Genomic DNA, 9,872 nt, shown 5'->3' with positions numbered 1-9,872 from the left:
ACTTGTAAACAGATCATGTCAAGTTGTGATATGGAAAGATCAGTTGTAGCAAATCGAATCATATTGGATTGAAAAAATATAAACGTTGCTTAAATGGAAGAAGAAGCTATTTGAAAATGCATTGGGGTACTAACCGATGAAAATACTCAGGAACTGCTGCAATGCTAGAGAAAAGCAGCAGTTTTATGGGAACCTCATGGACAGGAGTCCATGAATGATTTCAAGCCTTGGAGTATGACGCAGGGGCATCATTTAATTTTTGCATCATTTAATTTTTCTATTTTACCTTGTTGAATTCTACATAATCATGTTTGTTTGAGGGGTGGTGAGTTTTGTGTATGTAATAAATGGCTTCCTACCAAAATTAGCTCGAAATCATCCGGATCATCAAGAGCTAACCATTGATGGTGATGATATATTTTCTATTTTATTTTATTAGATCATATTTTTGGATCTGAAATGAATTGTAATCATTCTGGCCACATATTTATAAAACGCATCTGCGTGGAGCAGAGCAGAGTGTCGCTTTTGTAGAAACTGTCCATGCTATCGCATGATCTAATTCTTAACTTATATGTGACAAGTATTATGTGTTGCAGGGATTATAGGTTGCAGGGCCAGAGTCTAAATCCTCATTACACCGTTCAGGCCTATGATGGCTTCCCCAGCTAATTGGGTATGAATTTCTCGCAAAGAATCTGCGCAGTGGCATAGACCTATGGTTTTGACCTGTTTGATGTCGATTGGAAGGATCGATTTCATTGCTGAATCCAAATTCAATTTGCTTTGAACGCTGAAACCAAGTCAAACAGCAGTGAGCTAGGACGACTTTTTAAATCATTAGATTGAGGAAATGACGGTCACGATCTGTAATAGAATGGAAAGAGAAATCATTGAGGGGTCATAAGGAATTCGACCCATGGATCCAAATCCCATCAACTGTGGCTGAGTAGCATTGAAACGGAGTTAATTTCATTTGGAAAACAAATTGTTATGAACTATTTATGAACCTATTTAGTAACAGTTTGAATCCACCAACGAATGTGCCTTGAAACTTGTGCAAAGTTAAGATCAATAAATAAGCTAACTAATGGTGAATTAGGGTTGGGGCATCGACATTATTTGATATTGTGCGAGTGTGGTGGAATTAGACACTTATATTAAGTCGAGATCTATCGTTATTAGACAAACTATCACGGAGAGAGTATCACGGAGAGTTTTTATACTAAGGGCATGACCTAAGGAAACCAAGTAAGATGCCAAGCGTAGGTGGCATTAGGTCTATATAATAGAATTTATATGGAACCAAACACAATGGAAAATAAAGTAAAAGAGAAAAATAAAAAGAGAATACCAGGATTACCAAGGTCTTCAAAGTAGTCAAAAATCGGTAAGCAGGACCTTAATCAAGACCTCCTTGTTTACGTGGAAAAGACCCTTCCTAGTTTTAAGGGTAACCAAGAGAATTTAAAAGGATGGTAGAAGAAAAGTTGGGTTAGGGATAATAAGTAAATAACTTACCATAAATAAATAATATCATGTTTTAAGGGTAATGAAGAGAATTTAAAAGGATGGTACAAGAAAAGTTGTGTTATTCTGTCTTAATGTAATCAAGAGAATTTAAAAGGATGGTACAAGAAAAGTTTGGTTAGGAATAAGAAGTAAATAATTTACAATAAATTTTATTATGAGGAACTATTATTATCTTTAGTGGAAATGCATTAGCAATGTAAATTATCAACAAAAAGGAAAAAAAATTAGTATGGATTTTAGAAATACATTATACACTCAGCTTCTCAACTTATTTACCTAAATAATGTAAATTCTAGTTTTGTAACAATAACATTTATTATATATCAATATCAATCTATCTTAATTTCAATAAATCAAATATCTCAAAATGCAAACCCTTTCAAATATGAAATTTAAAAAAAATTATATATCTAAAAAATTTTGATTATAATAATTCTATTTATATTATTAAATATTATCTTTAAAAATTAATTAATTATGAATTTAACTCCAATATAGATAAATTGTCTAAGACATATTTTCTCCATTACGAAAATACCATTTCTTAACATAAATTCAAAGGGAGCACTATCCTTTGAAAGTAAAAAAAAAACGTTATATTAGTCACCATTTAAATTTCTTTACTTTTATTGTTTTGAGATCCATGTATATTTTGTAACCTCTCGATGGGATCTTCTAAATAAAAAGAGGTAGGATATTGCTATTATTTATAGTGATTAGTATTCACATGACACTCTAAGATGATTATAATATACTCATATCTAGGATGACTAAAATATGTTCATATTTATTTCATGTTTAGAAGCATAAAGTTTTTATTATGTAGGTTACTTTTGGACTCTTTATTAGATAAAATCTATGCATATTTTAATTTCTGTTTTTAATATAAATATTATTTTTATTTTTATGGAAAAATTGTGTTCATTTATAAAAAGCAAAGTGAATGCTATTATCTTAATTTAAAGCAACACACACACACATATATATATAGGGATGCCTCCAATGCAGATGATGGTCATGGATAGGTTTAATCCTAATCACTCATAGAGCTCTCTCTCACGTTTTTGAGAACTAATGGTCTTTAGCATGCCTTTGAACAACATTGATAGGGATATCATCTAACTCAATAAGCATTTTAACCCATGGGACTGCCTTGAATCAACTCCCTAGTGCGTTGTTCGTAACTAGTCTTAAATTTTGTGGCTTGGGTATTTTAAGTGGCATCTATTTCAAGGACACCATTTAAAAGGATCTTTTTCCCACCCCCCCTATTTTCACTTCTTGTTTGGTTCAAGAATCCCTAGCTTTAATCATACCTATGACGTCAAATGTAGATGCAATGGAATATTATTTTAAATCCAATGGTTTAGTATGCAAGTTCATTTGGTTTTAGCATCAATTACATGAATTTCATGAATGGATCTCAACTTCTTGGAAAATAGTGATTAAAAATGATGCCTCCATTTACCTCTATGTGATGGGTTTCTTCATTATGGTTTTTTAATTTATAGAATATAATGTTTTTATTCTTGATTCAAGCCCATAATTTTGAGGAAAATTAGGTTTGTTCATGAAACCCTAGTATCCTTCTTTCAATTACTTGGATATTATTTAGTATCCCTTATTTTGACGAGACTCCCAAATATACCTTTGCATTTTTGGTGTTTACCCTTTATTCAAGCTATCAAATGAGAAATAAGAAAGTTACATTTTACATATTCAAAAAAAGAGAATCACAGTATCAACATGTGCTATAATATCCATTGAAATTGATTTTAACAAAGGGTTTCCAACATAAATTAATTTGACAAATAATATTCTCAGGCTTAGAACATGGATTATGAAATAGCTCCTTTGTGATGTAGAGTCTATTTTGAACCATGGCACATTACATCTCATTCCTCAGAGGACCTAGGAAGAAGAAGAAGCACTAGCATAAACCAACATGGCAGGTTGGATCTAAGGAAGATCACTAGTTAATCACAAGAAAATCCTTTCATATAACCAAAACTATCTCCTCATGAAATACAACAAGAAATAATAGATGATAGTTCACAGAAGAGGATATTGTTTCTTTTAATTTGAGGCATGGAACAGTAAGTCAATTAAGTTATTGATAAAAGGAAACTTGGATAAACTAGGATGAAGAAGATTGTAATGCTTTTTACTTGCAAGAAATCCAGAATACCATAAATACAAAGCAATATAGTCCAAAACATAGAAATATCACATGAAATGAGACAAACTACAAAGATATTTTATTATTCAGAAGATGAATACAATGTCCACTTGCCTCTCCGAGGGGAAAACCTCCAACAGAGTAGAGCTCAATTACCAAAAGATTCGATGATCATTCCCCTATTATCTAAGACTATTTATAGATTAATGACATCCAAAACCCTAACTACTAGTGGTCCCTTAGATAACACAGAATAACCACTTTATTTATTAACTACAACCAATTTATAACTAATTGTGGTCCCTTTTATATAATGCGGGTCAACCACTTACAATTATTATTAATGTGGATAATTTATTACGGGCTTTATTGACCCAGCTAACTAACTATGACTCTGATTAGGCCCCTTGGGCTTATTACATAAATAAAGTAGTTAGGTTTGGACCCTAAAACGCCATCCTCCATAAAAATTAGCCTTTTCCTCAAGGCTGAAGCTACGAAAACTGCTGAAGAATAGTGGTTGGTTCCCATGTCACATCTTCTGGAGAGGTGTCTTTCCACTTGATGAGGAATTCCTTAATTGTGCAGTCATAGACATGTCTTTCGCTAGTATTGAGGACCTATAGCGAAGAAATTCATCTTTCCAAGAGTAGTCTTCTGAGGAATTAGGATCTGCTCTTAAGTTATTAATGGTTTGGAATAGAGAAGGGCATGAGAACCATTCATGGCGGACCTCTTCAATCCAGTCTAGTAGGAGTAGAGAGAGTGATAGAAGGGTGCCTTCATCTTCAAATTGGCGCGATAAGGTATCTGCCACTACATTGTCACACCCCTTCTATTGAAGAATCTAGGGAAATTAGGTTTACTATGATTCTTCTTGACTTGATAACAATTTGTGGAGTATTTTTACTTTTCTTGTTAGCTTAATATTCTTCTTCATATTAATGCATGTGGGTATACTTCATCAAACTGCTATCAAAACATAAGAACAAGAACACAAGATGTTAGCTTTCTGCCAGGGCCAAAACCTCTCTTCTCTTGAGAGGAAAACCCTTTGGTAAGTTTTCTCTTATTGAAGCTTCTTTCTTGGTCAATGCCAAACCCTAGACCCTTGACTAGAATATCCTTCAAGAAACAGTAAAATCCTTCCTTCTTCTTGCACTTTGTTTCCCGATACTTTGTCGTCCTTCTTCTAGCACTTCATTTTGCGACACTTCGTCCTCCTTCTTCTTTCAATAACAGGTGATGGACCTTGTTTATGTGAGCTATAGAAGTGACTTCAATCTCTGGTCCTTGGTGAGATCCTCCACCAATGAGGATACCTTCCTTCCCTTGATCTGAATTAGATTCTTCTTGAGGTGTAGTTGTAGACTTGATATGGTTGCATTGCAACCCTAATTTCTCGTGCATGTGGGAGGTTTCTCCTATGCTTTGGTTCCTTTCTTCTTCGCTTGAGAGACTCTCTTCTTCACTTTGAGTAGGAGGCCTTACAAGCCTAGGTTACTAGCCCAAACAATGTGATATTTATGACTGTTATCTTGCTGTTGTAATCATTGTAAAGATACTTATGTTTCTCACATATGTGACAATTTTCTACCCTAGAAAACAATCCTCTTAACTTCGGCCTAGACTTCACCTTGTATGCTGCACTAGAGGCTCCCTTTCTTGTCACTTTTTCACCCTTTACATGTTCCTTTTCTTCACTGATTTCAGAGGCACTTTCTTGACATTATGAGGGAGTGGACAACCTCTATATATAGAGGATTGTCCCTCCTTTAGGCCGACTTGTAGGCCGACTAGAAGACTGCACGCCAACTTGACATATTTAGCTCGAATTGCTTCTTTGGTGGTGTCACATGCTTGGAGGAGACTTTGAATTTTCTTGGAGGTATTATCTTGACTCTAATACATAATCATACATGGTGTAACATGCCCTTAAGGCCTTCAACATTTCCTTTTGACTATTTGACTCACCTATAGCACTTAACATGTGCTAGACCTATTTAAATGAGCAAGAAAATCATTGATATTTATTATAAAAATAATATTTTTTTTCTTGAATAAGTACAAATATCAAAAGTACATTTATGAAGACCGAACCTAGTTACATTTCCCTCAACACTCCCTCTTAACTAGGGAGGTATTCATACAACATTACAAGGTATTTTTCTATTATCAATCTTGAAGAATTCACATAAGAGAAACCAGATTTGCAATCCATCTAGTATAGCATCATATCAATCAGCATTATCATAGTTCAGGCCTTGACTAACAACTCCATCTCTTCATGAGATCATGAGCTACAATGCTGGTGAGACCAATGATTTATAGACACCTCAATCATTATCTCTCAAGGTACATACTCGCCCGAGTGTTCTCTGAGTATGACCTTCTAGGACTATTCTTATCTCGGGTTCCCAACCCTCAATGAATATCAGTCATCTTGCCTACTCTTGTCTTGGATGCCCTACACATCCTCAAAGAGTATTAGATGTGAGATGATTACCTAATCCTCCCATTCTTTCTTCCCAAGTGAAGACACGAATGTTGTGTCTATCTTGTGTCTACATTTCCATTCATGGCCTTCATCTAGACTCACGGTTGTTTGTCTTGGTCTAGTGCATGACCCATGAGATGAAAAAAGACAAATGCCACTCCTTTGTAATCAGGGGTGATCTAAAACTCCCTATTGATCAGGGACTTGTCATAGCTCCCTCTTAACTAGGGACTCTTTTATTCATCATCAACTTCTTCTTCGTGGGTCCTTGAGTTGCTTGATATCCTTCATTTCTTTGATGTCATGAAGTCTTTATTCAAACTTCTTCTAGGTAGGGCACCATCAATCGATCACTTTCCTTCTTGGTTTGTCATAGAATTGCTTCCTTCGTGGAAAGTGTCTTTCCTGACATATTGTCATACATAAGGTTTCCTTGTCATCTGGCTACTCCTTTGTCATTTGTCCATGCTTCGGAATACTCTTCTCATGGATGCTTTGTTGTACTTTCTTGTTTACATGCTTCGACCTAATAGCCCATCATGACCTCATCCTAATATTGCTTTCAACATAGCTTTTTATTTTGTTGGATGGCTTCTTCATCACAACATATTTGTAGAGTAGAATCATTTATGTGCATCTTTTATATATCCAAGGCCTTCATAGGTGTCAAGGGTCCTTCCTTTCTTTGTCAGAGTTGTCCTGCCTTCTTTCAGGAGATATCTTCAAAGTATTTTGTCAGATAGTGATTCTCGGTGATCATCTTGTTCTTCACGTGCTTGATCTCTTTCTTCATTTGCTTCTTCTTTTGAGAGCATTTCTTCATTGCTTTCTTCCTGGACTAGTCAACGTTTCTTCTTGGTTCTTAGTTAGCAACCTTAGACTCCTTATGTGAGCATATTCTTTTGTTGACCTTCATTGTAATATATTATATGCTTTCGAGCAAGTCCTCAGTGAAAGATATTCTTTCATACTTGATCATGTTTATAAAACTACTCCCATGACTCAATAATACACAAAAGATAACATCACTAAACTTTGATGCATACATACCTCATCTTCATTCTCCTTTGATCATCTTAGCTTAATTTGGTTGTCCTTGGTGTGGCCTTTCTTGCTTCATCTTAGCTTGCCTGCATATCATCCTTTTCTTTAATCACATGAATGATATTCCCAATGAGACATCTTCTTTGGTTCATGAACCTTCTTTTGAAGATTCCATCATTGGACCTTAAAGACCCTTGTGTTGCAAACGATTCTTTTCTTTTGATGATAGAGGTCTTCTAAGATTGTTAATCATGATCAATCTTCTTTCATAGTGGATGAGGTCATATTCAAGGTATGCTCTTTCTACATGAATATCTTGATCTATATCTACCATGCTCCTATATTCTAGAAGATATTTCTACCCATGCATTTTTTTTGTCATTATAAATGCTACATCTTCATGAGTATCTAGAACTCTATGTACCTCATTCTTCTAGATTATAGAAGATGTTTCTAGCCATGCAAATTTATTTTATTCCTACATGCTCCTATCCTACTCAAAAATTTGAAAAAAGACTTGAAGTAAAGAGTTTGACCAAGTCATAGTAGGGATTCGAAGAATCTTCCTTCTTTTGCTTCTTGTTTTCTTCTTTCATTCTTGAGTCACATGAGCTTCTTCCCTTTTCCTTTTGTTTTTGTTGTCCTTCTTAAGCTTAGGACAATTCCTTTTGTAGTATCCATATCCAAAACATTGGATTTTGGACATGACTTTGTTGTTTTTTCTTCATGGACCAAATTCACCAAATTTACCCTTTCTTTTGGCCATGGTAGCAAATGCTTGCTCCTTTGATCCCACATATTCCTTTGCTTTCCTCTTTCCTTCATAGAGACCACATTTCACTGAGTGTGGTTGCTTCCTTCTTGGCATATATTTTTGATGTGGAGTTGCTGCAATCCTAAGGTAGAGCAGTGAGTACTAAAATTTTCATCTCTTTGTCAAACATGACTTCCCCAAGCTCTTCAATTGGATCTCTCGTTTCATAGATTTTCATGAAGTAGGGACCTATTCCTTCCGTTGTTATCTTCATCTTGTACAATTCATTCCTCAGAGATATTACTTCTCCAGTTGTGGATACCGAGAATAGCTCTACTAGCTTATCATAAATTTCTTTTAATGTTTCAAATTTGGAGGCATAAGGAATGAGAGAGTCTTTGATAGATTCTATTAAAATCATTTGAGCTCTTGTCTCATCCTTATTGTACTTGGCTAAGGCTTGGGTTTGTTCCTTAGCAAGGATAGTGATATTCCCTTTGACATGTCCTAGAAGTTCATTTTCATTGAGAAGTAAATCAGTCCCCTTATTCCATGTAAGAAAGTTATTGGTACTTACTAATTTGATGCTTTCCTTGCAAAAAGGCATTGATGTATATCCAGAAGGGTACATATACTTACTTGATAGATCTTGAGATGTAGTGGATATTATTTCTCCTTGAAGACTTGATGGCTTACCTTCCTAGGATCTTGATGTTCTTCAAGCTACCTTCTCCATGTGTACTTGCTTGATGATGAGATTTGCTTGATGACTTGTAGCTTTGATGTAGGTCCTACTTCAATCTGCTCTTCTTTATAGGTGCCTTTATGTAAGGCTCTTCTTCTTTCTATGTAGTCTTCCTTGGTGAATGATAGGTGATAGGCCTTCTTTTCCTTGAGTACATTTGGCTTGATGGTTCAACCTTGTAGATGACTTTCCTTGATGAGTGTTCTTGAGTTGCCCTTTCCTTGATGTGTCACCTCAACTTTGATACCATGTTGAAGAATCTAGGGAAATTAGGTTTAGTATGATTCTTCTTGACTCGATAACAATTTTTGGACTCTTTTCATTTTTCTTGTTAGCTTAATCTTCTTCTTCTTATTAATGCATGTGGGTGCACTTTATCAAACTGCTATCAAAACATAAGAATAAGAACACAAGATGTTGGCCCTCTGCCAGGGCCAAAACCTCTCTTCTTTTGAGAGGAAAACCCTTCGGTAAGTTTTCTCTTATTGAAGATTGTTTCTTGACCAATGCCAAAGCCTAGCACTTGACTAGAATGTCCTTCAAGAAACAATCAAATCCTTCCTTCTTCCCGCTCTTTGTTTCCCGACACTTTGTCCTCCTTCTTCTTTCAACAACAGATGATGGAGCTTGTTTATATGAGCCCTATAAGTGACTTAAATATTTGGTCCTTAGTGAGATCCTTCACCAATGAGGATACCTTCCTTCACTTGATCTGAATTAACTTCTTCTTGAGGTGTAGTTGCAGACTTGATATGGCTGCACTACAACCCTAATTTCTTGCACGTGTGGAAGGTTTCTCCTATGCTTTGGTTCCTTTCTTCTTTGTTTGAGAGACTCTCTTCTTCACTTTGAGTAGGAGGCCTTATAAGCCTAGGTTACTAGCCCAAACAATGTGATATTTATGATTGTTATCTTGCTATTGTAATGACTGTAAGGATACTTCTGTTTCTCACACGTGTGACTGTTTTCTACCCTAGAAAACAATCCTCTTAACTTCGGCCTAGACTTCACCTTGTACGCTGCACTAGAGGCTCCCTTTCTTGTCACGTTTTCCACCCTTTACACGTTCCTTTTCTTCGTTGATTTCAGAGGCACTTTCTTGACATTATGAAGACTAACT

The sequence above is a fragment of the Pinus tabuliformis genome, chromosome 2_1 (genome assembly GCF_031772625.1).
Source record: "Pinus tabuliformis cultivar Carrire ecotype Pingquan chromosome 2_1, CPIR1, whole genome shotgun sequence".
In the NCBI taxonomy this organism is placed as follows: domain Eukaryota; kingdom Viridiplantae; phylum Streptophyta; class Pinopsida; order Pinales; family Pinaceae; genus Pinus; species Pinus tabuliformis.
The sequence above is the reverse complement of the archived record's forward strand: the minus strand, read 5'-3'. Positions refer to the sequence as shown.